Here is a 20,491-nt window from a genome sequence, read left to right as displayed (position 1 = left end):
TTGTAAAATTAAGTAAAAAAATATTAATCAGTTTAATAAAAGTTTTAAAACTTCCGTGCAAAAACTATAGCCTTAGCGAAAACAGTACACCGTACAAAAAAATATTAAAGTTCCCTACATGGCATTTTTTTTTAACTTACATTCTGGCTGGGGCCGACTTCAATAATAACGTAGATGTAGAGAAACAAAACCTAATAAGTAACTAAATTTAAGTAAATAAAATAGTACCTAATTTAGACTATATTCCTTTACAAAGTAGTGCTTTTAGGGTTCCGTACCCAAAGGGTAAAAGCAGGACAGGGCCTTATTACTGCGACTTCCCTGTATGTCCGTCCGTATGCCATCTTATTATTGCATTAGGGGTAATAGTAATACTATTACCGCTAATGCAGCAAATACTAAAAAGAAATAAAATAAATATTTAGGAGATGATCCTTTACAACAATGGTGATATATTTTTTTTATTTTTTGCTCGATTTCAATAATGGCAACAGGTAGGCACTTAACATATTCAAAATCTGAAAATACTGTTGTATTTTTATTTTAATAATAAATATAAAATAATGGTTAGTTAATGTTGTTTTTATTATCAATTTATTGGGGACTCTGTATCTCCATTCGTCCATATTATAATCTCGGTTTACCGGCTTAAGCTGAAAGAAGTATAACAGGTAAACAGACTGAGTATATCACAATAGATATGAATAATTTGTATTTTGTTACATAATTTTATTACATTTATACCAACCACCAAAACATAGATACCAACTACAAGCTATAAATTATACTCGTTTTGCTAAAATTTCGAAAACAATTTGCCACATCCCTTGAAATGTATTCAAATATCATTAAAATCGGTATGACGAGGCAAACAGGCGCTCGCATTACTCATAATTATTCCGAAACCCAATCGAATTATCTTCAACGAATGTCACAGGAGTGCTATGAAGACATGCGCTCTCTTGGAGCAATTATCTCGGGGGGTCGACCCCCCGGCACCCCCCGGCAGCCCCCGCCCCCTGGGGGTCCCGCACAGTCCGCCAGATCATCTTCACCCTACCTTTTCTGATGAAGATATGTAAATAGCCTGACGCCCGCCGCTTAATGGGGGACTTTCATTTTACTTAATGTGCTTCTTTATTATTTCTGGCCGACGCGCAGCTGGGCTGATTTCGTTATGTCGGCGTTTGGAGAAAAATTTCATTTAAAATAAAAGATTTTAGTTAAATTTTATTTTAGGAATGAAATCATCACACGTCATGATGATGTAGGCTTTGCATTGAGTCAGCAGGTTGGTGCTATGGTCAATCTAACTAAAAATTAAAAATCAATATCAAAATCAATATAAAATTATAAGTACTATAGGGCTGTTTGATAACTTCTTGGCTTTGAGAGTCTTTAACTAGAAGATATGGCTTTAAAAATTTAAATTACAATAAATTTTAATGACTAATAAAATTCGATAAAAAAAAGTCTTACAACACGATTACCGAGATCGACTACCTACGTCTCGTGGTAATGTGAATATCTCCAGCCCTAGTAACTGTAATTTAGATTTGAAAAATATAATATAATACTGAAAACCAATCCGAAATTTTTGGATAGTGAAATTTATTTTACGTATTTATATAATTTCATAGAAAACCTTGCAAGGCCTACCCGGTGAGTGAGTATAGACTTTGCAATAATAGCGCACCTACTTGAATACGCGCGCCTTCAAATTTCTGCTGACTTGGCGCAGATTGTTCAAAAAATTTTCTTCTAACGAAACAATTTACAAAAGGCGTGGGTTTTAATCAAGTTAATAATGGTTCTATACATGGTATAACTCATACGCTTTACGCTAAGTCGCACAGAAGTATGTTAGGCGCCTACCACACGTGCATACTTGGCCACAGTTTTGCTTGCTCATGCCGACTTGTAATTGTACAAGGCACTACATTCATCAACACTAAGGCCCATAAAATGTTAGAATTCGCTCTAAGATCTAATTCCTCCTCAAACACATTACAGTAAAAATATTGCTCCTTGGTGTAGTTACTTGGTGTATTTTAGTACTTATTCTAGTACAATATTTGTTTTTTGTTGAAACATTGTGTGAGTATTTGGTAAAACGGTAGTATGAGCAAGTTTGGCTTGACGGTTTTTAAACTTGCTTGAAATTCTGGCATGCGCAAGCCTTCGTGTACAAACTTATCTGCGCGTGTGGTTGGACGTTCAGTGTTGAAGCCGCTTAGCTAATTGTCAGTCAAATGGTGTTAAAATTCGCGCACTCCGCTATAAAATGGTGGATTTACGTACATATTAATAGTAAGTTCGCAACTGAATTCATTGAATTAAGTATAAAAATCTCTGCCCGCTCCGTGGAAGACCAAATCGAAAGATTGTTGTGACAAGAATAAAAAAATATACTTACGCATATGAAAAAAACATTTAATTTCTGCATTATCAATTTTTCTGGAAAATAAAAGCAGAAGAAATAGCTCTCCATTGAGAAACATTGTTTATACGCCGACGATCTCGGCAAGAATGTGGCCTGCGCAATGCGCATGCATATCTGTGCCGTGTCGTAGATAAGTCAGTCTTTTCATGCGAGAAACATGCGCCAGTAAAACTGTGATCAAGCATGCGCGTGTAGTAGGCGCCTTAGGCCGAGAACTTTTCAAACAGCCCTCGTAATTATAAAAAATGCAGTATGCTACAAAAGTAGTTGCTTTTAAAAACGGAAATATCTTTAGTAAGTGGAAATTACATTGAGTGATGTGTCCGATATTTGTTCAGCCATCTTCGTTTAAAATATTATGACGTTCGTCCAATCCTTCGGTTTTGAAATCGACGATCAAATGCACATTGAAAACAAAGAAATTACTGCTATCCCAAAAATTGCTATTACCTATTTATCATAATATTGTATTTAAAAAAACAAATAGAAATATATATATTTTTTAATCATGTAAATATACGATTAATAAAATTGTGTACTTACAAACACAATCTGGAATTTCCTTATAAGAAATTTTAAATTCTCCACTTTGGCTGAATGTACTGATGATAACTTCATTCGATGTAACACATTCAGTAATAATTAGTAACAATAAACAGTCTGCATATTCAGTCTCGTATGATAGGGCGCCGCCCCGGGCCCGGGCGCCTGTCATCGGTCGTCAGCCATCACCTGCTGATGATTTATTTCCTCGCACCTGATACCTACCTGAAAACTCCAGGGAGTACAGTAATGAGGTATCATTACCTACCTGCTACTTAATCCTACCTTTAAAGGTAAAAAACATAAAGAATTTTTTATATTTTTTTTAAATAACATGTTGGATTGTTTATTTTTGAATTCGATAGTTATATTATATATCTAATCATAGTATATTACTGCCAAAACAACTTTATTTGCCTTAAAATCCTATATAAATAGTCAATCTCCGCGTACCCTCAGTCTAACATTATAATAATACTTAGTCTTATCTAAAAGGGGTCGGGTAGTTAAGCGAGACTGCTAAAATAAACGTACCGAATTTATAGAAGCACTAAAAGTCCTAATCTTATCTTTAATGGCGGGATCATGACTAGACGCCCTAGGCGACTTAAAATCTGACTTAACCCAAACGAAATTAAAGGCTACAATGTAATTACCATAAGCGTACTTTACTATTACGTCGTGCAAATCGCTTCTTAGCTCACCGAATGTAAGCGACGAGCGATCTTCTAACAAAGTTATTTCTTTAATGTTAATTTATTTTTTTAAAGTATAATCATTCAGTTTAGATAATATAATTTAATGGTTTTTAAAGATACTCTACCTAGTACTGAATAGTACTTGCGTAATTTTGTAAAAATTTTGTTTTCTATATTATATTCTTGTCAACAGTTACTTTTCCCTTATGAAAAACACATAATCATTACTTTGTTTTTAGGGTTCCGTACCTAAAGGGTAAAAACGGGACCCTATTCATGAGACTTCGATGTCTGTCTGTCCGTCTGTCTGTCTCCAGGCTGTAACTCAGTACAGTAGTCTAGCTATAGCTAGACTACTGAAATTTTCACAGATTGTGTAAATCTGTTGCCGCTATAACAACAAATACTAAAAATAAAATAAAGTTAATATTTAAGGGGTCATACAAGAAACGTGATTTTTTGGCCTTTTTTGCTCGTAATCAATAATGGTAACAGTTAGGCAGTTGAAATTTTCACAAAAAACTTAATTATATTTGTACTTTAATAATTAATAATAAAATTAAAATTAAAGTAAATATTTAAGGAGGCTCCCATACAAAAAAACACAATTTTTTGTCTTATTTCACTCTATACCGGAACCCTTCGTGCGCGAGTCCGACTTGCACTTGGCCGATTTTTTGATATAGTATACTTTAAAATTTACAGAAAACTATAAAAACCTATAAATCTTACTGGGAATATTGCCTCTGCATAACATATTTGTTAGCATTGAAATAAAATTTAGAATGGCGGTAACAAAATTCGACTTTTCATTTTTCTTGCAAGTCGTTCCAGTTTGTGACTTGCATGGGGCGTTTTCCGAGTCTCGCCTAAGGCACATCGAGATAAACGCTTTATACGCGTGCAGTCAGGTTTATGTGCGTAGTTTGACTAGCACTGAGCTCTGAGCACTATGCTTTCGCCAACTTAGCTACAGGATTACATTGTGTGACAATTTCATTTATGATCACGCCACATTGCATTTAATTTTTTCTGTCTTCTAACCGTATTATTTAAATTGTAAGATAATCTTAGAAAGCGACGCTTTTTATTATATTAAATTTTATTCAATACCCAAAAACTGTTTTAAATAACGAGTAAACCCTGTGTACGTGAAAAATCTAAGTCCGTTTGTTCTAAATCCGTTTGAGAAAAGAAATAATAATATTATTATTTCTAAACGAAAAGTCTTCTAAATCTGTATTTATTATACAGGCTAAATAAGTTCCTTAGAAGATAAACCAACCATAATCACTTGTATTAATAATAATTAAAATTTATAAGTATCTTGATTTCCGCAAAGTAACGCTTTATCTTTTAACTACTGGATGTGTCTTAAATGTTTAAGAGGATAAATACTACTGTATAATACTACTCTATTTAAATGCTTAACGCATTATAACTGTGGCATATTTACTCGCATGGCACTATTCCCAGCCTCTTACAACTCGGTGCACAATCGTTGAAGGAAATCAAAGAAACTTCCACCAGCTAGATGTTAGGTATAGGTTGAATGACATAGGACTGCGTAGACCAGCTGACCCCGTAACTTGTCCGAGCGTGTAGAGGGGACCCTAGTCTTAGTTTTATTTTTACACTTGCCTTTCAAACGACACATTTTTTTGCCTTACGCAAGTTCGGATCGATAGTGTGCGTTGGCATAGTCTGCACTACGGAATTTTACGGTCCGGCAGCCCGGGTTTTTACTTATAGCGCTTTATGTGTATAGACTATAGAGTGCAATAGACAATGAAAAATCTCGTATCTGGTCAAACTTCGTGTCATTGGTATTACATAACCAATCGGTAAAGATTACGTCCCAATTCCTAGTAGTTATACCCTTTAGCACGCTTTAATGCTAAGTACTCATATACGGTTTTGCTTGATCGAGCAATAACGTCGAGCAAAACCTGCGGCTCGGGCTTTCGTCCACACATTCAGCATTGCTTACTAGTTTTATTCTAAATCAATAATCTTAATCTTCTCGCCGGGTTAGTTCCCGAACCGGTGGTAGGCCCCAGTAGCATCAACGTTCGGAAAGTGTTTGAAAAAACTTATTCTGAATAAAAAAAATTGACTTTGATATATGTATTTACTATTTAATTTCATCAAGCCGGCTCGATGCGAGCCTTTGAGCTGTCAGTTTTGCGGTCCACACAGTAATTATTACTCTATTTGGAGTAAAACTATCGAGCAAAATCGCATGTGAATACTTAGCATAAGACTAAAGTGCGGATTCGGATTTCCAGACTCTACTTTCCTGCCGTCTGTAGCTACTACTATGGTCTAACCACGAGGCTATAGTCACAAAATTTCATACAATTTTCGACATATTAATTATTTTCATGTGACATATTCTACTATGTTTTGGCTCGTTTTATACCTTGGACCGTAGTCGGTAATCACAAAGTAATTTGAAACAAGGTCCGCGCTGTAAGACACGCCCACAGTTTGTCTTGTATCGCCGGCCAACTGATCTAAACTATAGCTGGGGGAGGGGGGAGGGGGGTCTAACTAGATTCCTCCTAACTTTCTCGTACCAGATAATGATCTTCGCTACGTGGGTGCTACATACGGGTCGCTCCGGCCGGGAGCGGACCGTTCGAAAATAATAAATCTGCCGTGAAAATTCATACTTATATTATAAACGCGAAAGTGTGTCTGTCCGTCTGTCTGTTTGTTCACTGATTTTACATAAATTTGTTATGGAGATAGTATGAGTCCCGGGAAAGGATATAAGATACTTTTTATCCCACAAAAATGTACGGTTCCTTCGAGATAAACGAGTTTTGACGCAAAGGAGTTGCGGGCGTCATCTAGTAATATTATAAATGTGAAAATGATTGTATGGTTGTTTGTTTGTTACTTAAACTACGGAACTGGTTTTAATTAAATTGATAGTTTCGGATATTGTTGAACATGTCCCCACGCCAGAATACTAATTTGGATGTAAATATGACGTTGATCCAGTGCCTTAACTACTACTTTTTGCGTGAAGAAGTAACAAACATACACACTCAAAGACTTTCACCTTGATAATAAAACCTGGGCCTTTCTTTTATAATGTGGTTTGAAGCATCTAGGTCCCAAGATATTTATAATTTTTGATACATATTTATAATTGATTGATACCAGCGTCATCGTGATATTGCTTTAAAAAAGTTGGTTAAAATTGGACCTACTTTTGGCAATTACGTAACATTTTCATTCTCAAAGAATATTTTCAAGTTATATATTAGGTCCTAGCTTTAGCCTGGAGCAAGTCGGAAGACAATTTCCAGGCGGAAATGACGCGCACAGAGGTGGGACGGACTGAAGACTTCCGCCGAGACCTGTGCTCATTACTACACATATTTATATTTCACAGAAGAACATTATTTAGTAAATATTATAGTATTTCATAACGACCAAAACAAAACAGCTGACCTGAGCTATACGATAAACATGCATGCACCATCGAAGAAATTCTTTCATGGTCAGATAATGATGGCGGACCCAATTCTATGACTTACTAGAAACTTTAAGAGCAAGAGACAAGAAGAGAAATGTTTACATTCATTTAAAATAACGAAGAAACAATATTGTAAGCTCTTAGAACTCGCCGTTTTCCAAAAACTGATACAAGTTCCAAGTTCCCACAGAACACCATCTCAGTGACTATCCCACGACACCGGCCTTCGGTACTAAAATAGCCATGGGTCAAACGTACCAAAAGTTCAAATTTAGAATAATCCAACAGGGGATGCTGCAACATCCAACTCAATTTATATGCACACACCTTTACTTTCAACAACGTTAAATATTAAATCTCCTTAAACACGCTCGTGCGAATACCGACTCTGTTACAAAGCGACAACGTCGAGAATATTATAAACGGTACGCATAACTAGTGTTGTAACTTACTTTGGACCCTTAATTTGTCGAATAAGAACCGGTACCAACAATAGATTAGCATTAACATAACTCCTTGACCGGAGACTGGACGCATCAATATTTATGAGTACACCGGTAATTTTCTCTTTTTACAGATTTTAGTAGTGATTTTGGTGCAGTGGTGGTCGCACGATGGAAGAAGTATCTGAAATTACTTAAATCTGGTCTACTAGATATTCCTGGTCAGTATCAAAATTATTCTTTTTTTTTTGATTATCTTTTCGTTAAATTTTAAATGATTACTATTTCTTAATAATAAATTGTAGAAATTAAAATAATCATGATAAACTAATTTATGAACTGAAACCTTTATTAAAATAGTTAGCACCATTTAGATTCCTAATTTAAATGTTAGATGAATTCGAAACTTCTAAGCTGTCTCTTCACCTGAAGCGACTAGAATTTTCATGAGAATTATTTATTAAATAAGATGTCCAATTTAGTTCACCGGTAGTTCGAGGTAAATTGGTCGCTATGTCCTAGTTATACGGAGCAAAATGTTTTGCAGGTGGAAATATTTCAAATCATTTGATGAAGGGTTGAACTAAAACTATCAATAAATCGATGAGCGTCGCGCTCGCCACTGCCCGGTTCATCAGCAGTGTGCACATACTATCACACAGATTTATACCAAAACTGCTTTAGGTATATTTTACTTTTTCAATAATATTTGATTTTGCCCGTTGGTCTTAGATTTGTTTAGTCTTAGTTCTGAGTTTTATGGCATTAATTTTATATTTTTAACAGAATCAAGTATCGGTATAAATTAATATAATCATTTTTAGATATGTAATGTAGCTAATAATAATGTAGCAAGGAAACTACTAAAGAATTTAGGTAATATAAAATAACATATTTTGTGTAACATGTCAGCCAGTAGGTACTCAGTTGTGATGGCAATATGCTACTTGACCTACTTGTTTTCTTCATGCTAATCACTTATTAATCATTCATTTTCACCACAAAACTAATATTTTAATATTTTAAATAGTAGAAACCCATAAAAATGTTGATTGAAAAATATGCCTTGTAAATAGCGCCGAAAACACTGTCCACCATAGTGTGACGTCATATTTTTGTACCCTTTCTTTATTGATTTTTTATGTGCTAAACTAAACGTACGAGTCTAAAAGTGCCAAAAATTATAAAAGAATCAAATAAAAAATGAGAAATCATTTGTAATGTTGAAAACTTTTGGAGGAAAGTTTTTGTCCATTTCATTTTCCAAATACAATAAATGGAGATAATATTATATAAAACTGAATTTTTATTTGAATTATTCAAGAAAATATATTTTACAATTCTTTCTAGGGTGATACTTATTATTTATGTACAAATAAACTTACATATAACGTTAAATAAAAGATATTAAATTACTAGTGTGATGACGTCACATCCAAATCGTATGTGTCGCAAAAGCGTTTTCGTCAGTACAAATTAAATAATATAAAATCATATTTTCAAATCGACTTTATTTATCAATCTTAAGCTTTTATTTAATTCTACTAGAAATATGCATTTGTTCAATGAAATTTAATATAGGTCAAGTAGCCTAATATTATTTACCTACCATAATATATCGTAACTGGAAACAAAACATAAATAAAAATTTACAAAAAGTAGTTTTGAATATCGAATAGTTCTCACTTTGGTATAAATTTGTCCGAAAGGCTGGCAAACAGTTCATCAGTAATTCACAATTTTATGGGTTGTGGGAACGCGCGGGGGCGCCCGCTGGTGGCCCCGCCCTAACCCTTTGGGAGGGTGGGGAAAAAAGTTTGAGAAATTCTCCTTATTTATTGTTTTTAAAGATGAGATGTACAATCACGAAACAAAATACTTTGGGGTATGTTTTTTTATGTTAAGTTATTTTTAAATGCACAGGGAAGTATTACTTACCTGTGCATTTAAAAATAAGTTATTTGTCATACAAAGTGTTCGTCACTTATGGTGATTATAGTGTTCGTATAACTTATCAAACTAGGCATGTTCTTTTTTTTAATCCAGTTATCCAATAGTCAATACAATTATTTCTGTGAATACCAATTTTGACATACTTTCCATTTACATTTTATTTTCATTAAAAAAAATGTTCTGAAATTAAAATTTTAAGAAAAATGAAGTAAAATAGGTAAATAAATGGTACAATAAATAAAGATAACTTTTTAATTTTCATACATCAATATCATAGACGGGCATAGATAAATAAATTAATAAAAAAATGTAGTTATTAAAATTTTGTTGTCTGTACATTCTGACGCCTCCCTGCAAGAAACGCGTGTAAACGAGAAAGGAGAAGTTGAGACGGGTCAGAAAGGGAGATCTTTAAGATTCGTCACCATAGCAACCCTTATTTCGGTACGCACACATACAAATATAAAGCTTAGAGTTCACATTATAAAAATATATTAAATCGTATTTAGCTATATTATCATTTTTTTATTACAGTTGCTTTGTAATAAACTATTGCCAGATAATTATTTACTTATATTATATTAGACTTAAATTATTTGTAAAGCTTTATTCTTCAAAAATGTGACTGCTACGAAGCGGCGTAGCAGCATAATGTAAACGTATATACTTTGGTAAAAATTATTACATATTTTGAGGTAATATTATGTTATAATACTAATCTAATATATAAAATAAGTCGGGTTTTCTTTCCTGACGCTATAACTTTTCCACGAAATACGGAACAGATTTCCACGGTTTTGCATTCGTTCGAAAGGTCACGGGCTCCGTGAGGTCTATAGAAAAAAAATCAGAAAAAACTTCAAGAGAGAAGCAGGAAAACAGGGAAAATCATTTTATGGCAAAACAACATTTGCCGGGTAAATTAGTAGGGTAGTAATTTATAGTGACTAATCAATACTAAAACTATTTATCTGCTAAAAACTAAATATTGTGAAATAAATTGTAGACCAAGCTTATACAATTTCACGCACACTCGTACAAAATATATTAACACAAGGTATTAGGAGAATTCGACCCAACCCCTAAAGTTTCAGTTATTAAGCAAATGCTTCGTAAACATTTCGTGTACACACCTTTAGTTTCTGGCTCCAGCGATAAATATAAGTCTTAGACACGATACGGGCTGTGCTCTAATAAATAATAATAAACGCCCTTCAGTTTAAATTATATTATTTTGTTTCTAAAATTATCATCAACAAACATTCACGCAATACTTATAATGATGGATTTAAATTTGTAGGTACATTTACGCTTTATGTATAATGTAGCGTTTCTTCAATACTGTAATATTATATTATGTAATATTGATTGATCACCAAATATATTATGGTAGTTTCATAGAAAACTATGGCATAATAAGAAATTATTGCCTACGCGTTTTGATACTATTATTTTCAATTTCCTAAATCCTTTATTTATGAAGAATAGACAATGTATATACAAAATTAGACACAAAAAATCAAAGATTCCATGAATCTTTTATTTTAAATTAGAAAAATATATATACTTCATAACAGTGTAAAAATAAAGTGTAATAATGAATTTATAAAATCTCAACTAATTTTGTCAGTTTCTAGAATATTTAGAATTTAGCGTAAGTACCTACTAGATGCGGTTAAAGTTGTTAACAAATTGCTGGCCGCTAACGACTTCGAGTAACTGCAGCGGTGACAGGCAGCAAGCTATAACGAACTTACATTCACCTACTTCTGAAATATTCTACCTTGACATTTGATCATGCACCATTTTACACAACCGCTATTTGTTTTACGTTGAGTCATGATGGATCGCCATGATTGTCACAACTCATAGGTCTACTCTATAGGGCGATTCATTAAAGCAGGATGGCTCCAAAAGAAAGGGAACGAATTAAAATTGGGTTTCCCTTTAGTATTTGCTAATTACCTACATAAACATATTGTAAGTAATAAAATTATTATGCGCCTTGTACGGTTTCATCAGACTTCAACTGGACGCTATTAAGCATTTCTGTATCATCCCACGAAAAATACGTTAAATTGACTTATGTTCTGTAGATCATTTAGAACAAGTCTTCATTCCTATTACCTACATAACACGATTTTTTTTCTGCACGGATGCTTAACAGTGACCAACTATTCTAGATTTGAAGTTTCATTTTAGTATTATTGAGAATTCTCTGCACAAATCCCATAAATAAATATTCAAAATCGAGGTACGAAACTAGTTTCAATATTATTAATACTAGCGACCCGCCCTGCCCAACTTTAATAAGTTTCTCATCGACCTGGACCGCTAGCTTAAGGCTCCTTAATTTCTCTCTCCCCCCGTTCATCCCCCGGCCACCCTAAGACATATTTCATCGGCGACTCCTCCTTAACTACCCCCGGGCTCCGTATAATTTCACATATAAATAATATATAGGATACGTGACACCGCTACCCACGCTACAGATTATTTAACTTTGACAAATACGAATATACGTAAATATATATTGATGAAATGAATTTTCTTTAATCTGATATATAATTCTAAAGCAAATATAGAGAGAAACAAAAGAAGAAGAAAGAATTGAGTTTTTTACTTAATATCTTTACGGTCATGTTAAAATGTACTATGTAATTACAAAAAGCGAAATAAATAGTACATGTAGTGACGCGATGATGAAAAAAGAGCGGCATTCTGCCTTTTTTATTGGAAACAGAAAAAATGCAGGCATATCGCGCGATAAAAATAACTTGACTTCATGTCTGATTAGGCTCTCATAATATTCTCGTGAAAGAGAATATTTTTTTTAGATATTACATTATCGGCAGACTGAACATAATGTAATGGCTAGCTCTAACATAGCATGCGTGCTGAAACAGGTTTACCTTTCTTTAATAATCACCAGAAAAAGAAACGGTTGTAAGTAGTATCTATTGAAAAAGGACGATGCGAAAGAACTTTTACTTTCTTTACCACCAAAAAACAAAAGCAATAGAAAAAATACAAACTAAAGTAGCAATAACTTTTATTGGCGTGAAATAATTAGATAAAACAAAACTATCGTATGACCTCCATTATAGATATTAATTTACAAATGAAGCCGGAGAGATTGACGTCGGCGCTAATAAACGATCGCGGGGGTACATAAGGCGGGGGAGACGAAAGGACCCCAGTTTTGAGAAGAGGAGCCGGGGGTGAACTGATAAGAGGGCGAAGCTGGGGAGGGGGTTAAGACCTATATTGTTCCATAAGTTTCGTGTTTGTTTCAACTTTGGATTGTTAAAATATTATATTGAAATGAGTAGCATGATATTAAATTATATTATAATATTGTCTATTCATGAGTTCATGACAGTAAAACGAAGGTTTTACTCGGTAATTATTATATTGAGAAAGGCTTAGTATCCAGACACACGGTAGCGTGTCAAGCCAAGTTCCAGCATCACAGAACTGGCGAGCAGCACCGTGTGTAATATTACACGAACCATTTGCAGCTACTTTTGACCCCCTCATAATTCAGAAATCAATTTTACGTAACAAGTAAATTGTTAAACCAAGATGAGCCATTTACAATCTTTCTATATTGTAAGTATCTCACATTTCTGTTGGAATAAAATTAGAATTTAAGCGCGTCTTGGTTATTCACGAATGGTATGGGAATGGTTTTTAAGTTCCAAAGAATTAATAAAATAAAAATATAATATTATGTGATGGAAACTTTTAAGAACGAATTAAAAAGATTCTTGAAAACGATGAAACGAATTTCCTTATGTTACAAAACAATTGCAAAACCGCTTTATTCAGAAGCAAAACAAAATCGCTTATACCTTAATATGTAACATAAATGAAAATGTTTCTTCATAGCTGAAGTACGTAATTTATGTTCAACCCGTGCTCGGCGGGGTATCTCGTGTATGGGAACTAAGGACACTACTTTGGGGACAAATGACCCAATTTCCTTGAACGTTCCTACAGCCCTTGAATAACCTTCAGTGGCGCGTGAAAAGCCTGAACCGCCCTGCGCAAGTAGGACAACGAATGTGAAACGGGACTTATACTTGTATTCTATGGAAACCATTCACTGCTTATTTATAGGAATTATAGTATAAATTTTAAATGTACTGGTATTGTTAATTGTATTTGTCTGTATGTTAACCTCTTCATGCTTAAACCATAGATTTTTGGAGAGAAGTTGGTAGGTAGAAACTTTGATTTCCGGGTACAAAGAACAGTTTTTATCGCAGAAAAATCTACAATTCCCGGGCGATAAACGAATTCCTGACCAAACGAATTTGCGAGAAACATCTGAAGTAAGAAGAAATGTTAAAGTAATCATTTATATTTCATACTTCTTCGTTTTGCTTGTAGAGTTGGGACAAAAGTACTATAAGTACCCCTAAAATACAATATACCATCCTCTCACTTAGTCGCTTAAAATAATGTATTGTATAATTTTCATGCTATAGTTATATTATTTGTACGTGTCTGTTCGGTAGGGGCGTTTTCATTAAAACTTGCATGGCTTCCATACTACTTGTCTTGTATGGTTGTTGTTTATTTGTTATATAACCTACTAGATACAAATAAAATATGTCTTTTATTATGCGACTAGCGTTTTAAAAACTCTAACAATTCCTAACTTTACAAATTATAACCAATATAACAAATCAAATACAACATGATATTTATATTATCGGTTATCACTGTAATTTTTTTACATTAGACAGTCAGTTAAGAATAAGTTTAGTTTGACATTTGACAATGTTTTTGTCAATATTCTGACATGACATGTGCAAAATGTCTGATTTCAAACTGATTATTATTATTAACTGCATGTGCTAGTAGCGCCTTATTGCGACCTTTGCTTATGATAGTGTTATATGATGCGTTTCCAGTATTTGTTCAAATTCAATTTTAAAAATTGTACTATTTAGATACCAACTTGTTTTTATTCGCATAATATGGTTATATTCACACCTATTTAGTCTAGTCATGGGAAATATATTCATTGGTTAACAAAGGAAAAACATTATTTCAGCAAGACAAACAACGGATCTCGAAATAATTTATCACCAACTCAATTTAAAGTTGTAAAGAGTCACCTCATCAGGCGACTGCGAAGGACATTACGGACAAAGAGCTGTGCGAAATTTAAATCCAACCCGCAGCTGCGGACTAGAGCGGACCTTAGAAACAAACAAATAACCCTCCCCCCCTCACCTCCCACCCTCCGCCCCCCTGGGGACGGCCGCCTTATACGACCACATCTTACAGGCCCCAATTTCTACTTCCTTTCCATTACACAGCCAGCGCTGACTAAACATAATCGTCGAACTTCCTTACGACTCTACCCTTCCGGAGAATTGCTCCGGCGAACTTTCCTAGAAATGTAACTTTATCGCTTCAACGTACAGTTCAATTTCGTCTGGGACGCAGTAAAGCGATCATCCGGCGACGTCGTTTTAAATTACTATTTAAATATCCAGAGATAGGGTCGCTTTTCGTGTGCCAAATGAAATTTTCCAATTTTCGTGGAGCCAACGCCAAAGCGGCCGAGTTAAGAACGCCGCCGTACAAGTTGCGATGTTAGCCGCGAATGTTTGAATAGTTTTCGTTGTCAGAACTTGTTTGGGCGAACGTTGCGGGTTCTTACACAAAAGACGAGGGGGTGGGCGATGATAAATGTTGGGATATTAATACTAGGGTCGGTGATATAGTATAGTTTTATGATCTTAGTTGGGCCGTAATATAAATCTGCTTTTCCGGCCGAGCTGCTGTGAATGTTGTTTTAGTTTCGCTGAAAACGTTTTATTTATATTACTGTTCTTAGGCTTTTATGCTAACAATTTATCACAATTTACGTATTTTGATATTATCACTATCACTTTTGTCAGTATCAATTTTTAACTTCTTCCTTGTTTTTTAAGTATGGGAATAAATAAATAGTATATGAATATTTTAGTGATTGTAATGATTTTACTAATAAATTGATGAAATGACATTTTACTCCTGTTAAAGATAGATGTAAGTAGTAAAAATATTTATAAAAAATTGAGCTATGTTAGAGCCAAGTTTTTTTAAGTCGAGGCGCAGGCATTCATTTTTCATAATGCAAATCTATACTACTTTGTTAGTGCGCTTTACTATTCATCTTAACAATAAGACAATTTACATATTAATATTATGTAGGTACTTTAATTTAGCCAATAAACTAGATAGTCCGCATCGCAGTAAAGATAATATGAATATGAAGGCAAGTTATATTTCTCGGAGTGGCTTGGCACGCGTTATCTTTTATAGCGCCAAAACAATATTCATAAAATGTCCGTCGACGGCAAGATTTTATTACAAAGCACCTACAGAGAGTCCCTATCGTAACTACATCTCGGTTGAGCTCGGTAGTCATTACCCAGATTCTGAAATGTAATATAGCGTTAATGCAGCTTCGATCCAGTTCGGATTGTGTCAAACAGAAAACTATAGTACTCTCTTTTACTTTAGGCGAGCCTAAATCTATACTAATATTATAAACCGGAAGTGTTTCTTTGTTTGTTTGAACGCGCTCATCTCAGGAACTACTGGTCCGATTTGAAAAAATAATTCAGTGTTAGATAGACAATTTATCGAGGTAGGCTATCAGTTCTATACTAATATTATAAAGCGGAAGAGTTTGTATGTCTGTTTGGTTGTTTGTTTGAATACACTAATCTCAGGAACTACTGGTCCGATTTGAAAAACTATTTCAGTGTTAGATAGAAAATTTATCGAGGAAGGCTATAAATTATCACTCTAAGGCCAATAGAAGCGAAGAAACAGAGGGAAATGTGGAAAAAACCGGGAAAATTATTTGAAGCCGCTCATCTCGCGAACTACTGGATGAATTCCTAAGTTATTTGGCACAGATGTAGAGTAGACCAAGTGAAGGGACATAGGCTATTTTTTGAGGAAAATTTACGGTTTCCGTAAAATTCCTTATTTATGCGGGCGAAGCCGCGCGGAACGTCTAGTTAACTAATAGATTTATATGAGTCCGTGCTTTAGAGGTTGGATTGTTGTAGCCTGCATAGAAACCCTATCGAAGCTACAAAATTTCAGTACGCATGAAACCTTCGCAACTATCATTATAATGTACTTCTTCATTAATTTATTCAAATTATTATTATTTATTCTTTAATTCAATAATTTAAAGTTGTAGTCTAACGTTGACATGTAAAGGTCTAATGATTAAAGAATACAAAAAAAAAATTGGGAAGGTTTCATAAAATATCATAAAATAAAAAGAAGTTATGACTCGTCTCGCTGTTGGCGTTACTGGCTTTACTACAATATGCATAATTAAGTATCTATGTAATTTTTTAATATAAAAAGAAACAAATCGGATTGCTACACTCCGAAAAAAACTATAAACATTTCACGGACGACAGTAAATTTTAATGCCAAACGCATTAGGTGATTGGCTGAGATTTAAATAAAAAGCTTGTTGTTTTGTCTTATGCAAAAAGGGCGCTTCGAATGAACGCTTGAACGTAAAATGTTCAGGCTTATTTGAAATAATTAATATCTCTAGCCTGCCTTTTAAATACCAATTCATTCTTTAGTATCAGACGATAAAAATCTGTTTTTTTTTTATTTCACCGCCTGTCTTAGATACGCCATTCCCTACTTCTACTACTTTTACTTTATATATCTATAGCCATCAAAATAGGTTAGTAGTTTCAGAGCCTACTCGATACAAATAAATATTTTTCCTCTTTGTGTAGAAATGAGTATACTTATAGTAATAGTACCTACAGTATAGACAAGTTTATACTATTTTGTCTCGTTTGTGTTCAAACATGTTACGTAATAACATATTCGTAGTATTATAGTTGTTAGATATCGATCGCAGTCACAAAAGGACCCAAAACACGCCTCGTGCTCTACGATTAAGTCCAAATTGGTCCTAAATTTATCGCCCAGTGGGTTAGCGTTAAATTACTGATTTATACTGACTTTGCGACCAACGTAATAATATATTTAAAACACTTTTAGAAGTTACGAATAAATAAACATGCAAATATATTGTAATTTAAAAATACTTCGATACGTAAAACTTGGATTTCAAAAACTTTTGAGGTTTTTCTTTTAGTCTTTTTTGTTTAAAATATTATGTAGCACAATTTGACGTGTATTTGTAATAAAATAGTATTTTGTATCAACTATTACTTCATTCCAACTAAATGTTGAATAGTAACATTTTCAATAACAAAAAGGAAGCGTTTATATTATTTCTTTTTTTATTTTAATTTAAGTACTTATTTCAATAAAATCGATTATTGTGATAAAAAAATAAGTACCAAAATTTATTGAGTGCGCTTTAACCCTTCACTGCTGCTAGGTGTATAAAATGACCCAACCGGTAACGTGGTGACCCCGCGACCTGCAATCGTATTGTAACCGGCGTTACCCTGGCCCCGTGTCGCTTCCCATGACCTCTGAGGTTAGTAGGTATTTGAACTATCTCTATCGATAGATTTCTACCCATACATTATTTTTTAGTTAAATGTAATACTATCAACCTCACATGTTACCTCAGCCACTACAAGATATAAGCCTGTATTTTCAGTATGACTGGTCTCTGATCTGATAAGTGATAACTATATAAGTACTGCACAGTGCACGGCGTGAAGCGAGTACAGCCTCATGAGGACTGTTTTGTTTTTGATAATTCGTAATGATAATAATAAACATTAATTTCAATGATGCAATATGTGACTAATTAAATTAAAATTGTAGAAAAAAGAAAATACGCTGTATAAATTAAATATTTTGTCACTTATCTCTAATCTTTAATTTGTAATTGTGAAGTTGAAAACAGATTAAATAATAATAGATTATATTGACAAACATTATTACTAACTGTTTGTCAGTATTTAATTTTAACAGAAACAGTTATAGTAACCGTTAAAGTATCTTAGTGACCTGAGGTCAGAGAAACCCTTCTGCTGTGGGTTCTCACGAAGACCTGCAGCATCCTTAAAGGGTTGAGATAAAATAACCAGTTTGAAATTCAAGTTTCAAAACGTGAATTCTTATAAAATAAAGATATATTTTAGAGAAATATCTTGATATGATTTACAATAGTTACTTGTTTATAATATTTACTAATAATACAAAAAATACTAAGTATAATAATAACTAGATTGTGAGTTGTAAGAAATGTTTTTAATTTATTCGAACAGTTTCCGCAATGGTTTGTTCTCTGATAATATCAAAGAGAAACAATTAACGTCATAAATTAAATGAAACAATAAGAAATATGTCAGAAGAGACTATTGATGCTGTACAAGTGTACATACATAAAGTTTATATTAATGTAAAGTACATGGCGATAAGACAGGGGGGTGGGGTCGAAACAAAATGTACCCGCGGCGTGCGGCGTGGGGGTTGGCGTACGTGAAGACAGCGGACCGAAGACGTGCTCGTATCTATATGGAGCTGTATTGTTATTTGTTGCTAATTTTTGACGCTTTGTGGCGCTAATTACTGTTAAGACTCTTTTAGTCGGGGAATACTCTGTGACCCTTACTTCTTCTTTTCTCGCAACATGTAACTCTTATTTCATTTGTAAAATTTTGTATAAATACCCAGATATTATGTAGTACTTATAGTTATAGGTAGAATATCTATATAAAACGTTTGGATAAACACACGAATTTTTTACTTAAAGTCAATAAAAAAATACACAAAAAACTCAAACTTTTTTCTTTTACTTTTGTTTTTCTATGTTCCACAAGAATTAAAACGTAATGTCTGTGTAATTGTAGTCTACGCGTTTAGCTATCAAATGAGACCTTTTTTATGTTCATACTATAGTATGAGAGCCCGAGTAAAATATTATTAATTAATTGTTGCCAATTTACAGCCGTTACAGAGAAAAAAAAATGAGAGCCAATTTGTCCATAAATAATGCCGTATATTATGTTCTGTATACATGGGTAGGTGCCGTATATATGGGTAGGTGGACATTTGATAACAGCGTGCTTTGAGTTTTTTTTTAATTCAAGAAAATTGTTTTAACACTATCCAAGCTCTATACAGATCCGCCTAGGTCCGTTCGGGTAGAGTCCGGGCGACTTTCATGAGGGTGAAAGCAGTTTGAAAGTCGGGTCGGTATTGATCGAGTGTCTTGCCCCCCGCCCCCGCCTCCACCGCACCAACTAAGGAGCGCCCAATTCTGAGGAAGGTTATCTTCATTTATAATATAACATAATATACATGAATTTTCCTGTATATGCTTGCCTGTATGTAAAGGATGAATGCTTTGTACGCGTATAACACGGATCCATTTAACCGATTCGTGGCCACTGCCGCGCCCAGCGCGTCATTTAAAAAGATTCAGTGAGGCCGATGACGCGCCAGGCGCGGCATACAAGGATTGTTAAAAAAACACGTTAAAACTAATTGATTATACTGTAATTACAATTCCTTAGTCTAAATGTGCATAAAACACAACCAGTGGCCAATGCCGCACGTGGGGCGTCATCGTTTAGCAGGGCCGATGACGCTTATGGCGCGTCATCGAATAAACTGCTTGGCCTGTGGTAAGAATTCGTGAAAATGAAGGTGGCAACGAATCGGTTAAATATAATAGATTTGTCTGTAATGAAAAACAAAAAGAAAAAGTTTTTTATAGCAGCATTATCTTAGTATGGACAGGGGCGCGGAAAAAGATGAAGACTTAACTAATGTTATACAGGTGAATGTTTGTAATAATGTTTGTTACTTCTACATGAAAAAAGTAAGTACTTAACAAAGTTTGGTAAAAGGCATCGCAGAACTGTAAATAATAATTGAAATCATAATATGAATATGCTCTAGTAAAATATTATGAGCTTTGATTTATGGTTTTAAT

The 20,491-nt window shown here is 34.0% G+C and overlaps 1 long non-coding RNA gene across 1 annotated transcript; it reads right to left on the bottom strand.

The window, feature by feature from the left end:
- Positions 1 to 1,356: 1,356 nt before the first annotated feature.
- On the bottom strand, positions 1,357 to 20,160 carry LOC121726196. The gene is made up of 3 exons (XR_006035501.1): positions 19,918 to 20,160; positions 14,228 to 14,236; positions 1,357 to 1,367 (listed from the first exon to the last, which is right to left on the bottom strand). It is a non-coding gene; the product is annotated as an uncharacterized LOC121726196 (long non-coding RNA).
- Positions 20,161 to 20,491: the final 331 nt, after the last annotated feature.

Source organism: Aricia agestis, chromosome 4, assembly GCF_905147365.1.
Source record: "Aricia agestis chromosome 4, ilAriAges1.1, whole genome shotgun sequence".
NCBI classification, from domain to species: domain Eukaryota; kingdom Metazoa; phylum Arthropoda; class Insecta; order Lepidoptera; family Lycaenidae; genus Aricia; species Aricia agestis.
The sequence above is the reverse complement of the archived record's forward strand: the minus strand, read 5'-3'. Positions and strand labels throughout refer to the sequence as shown.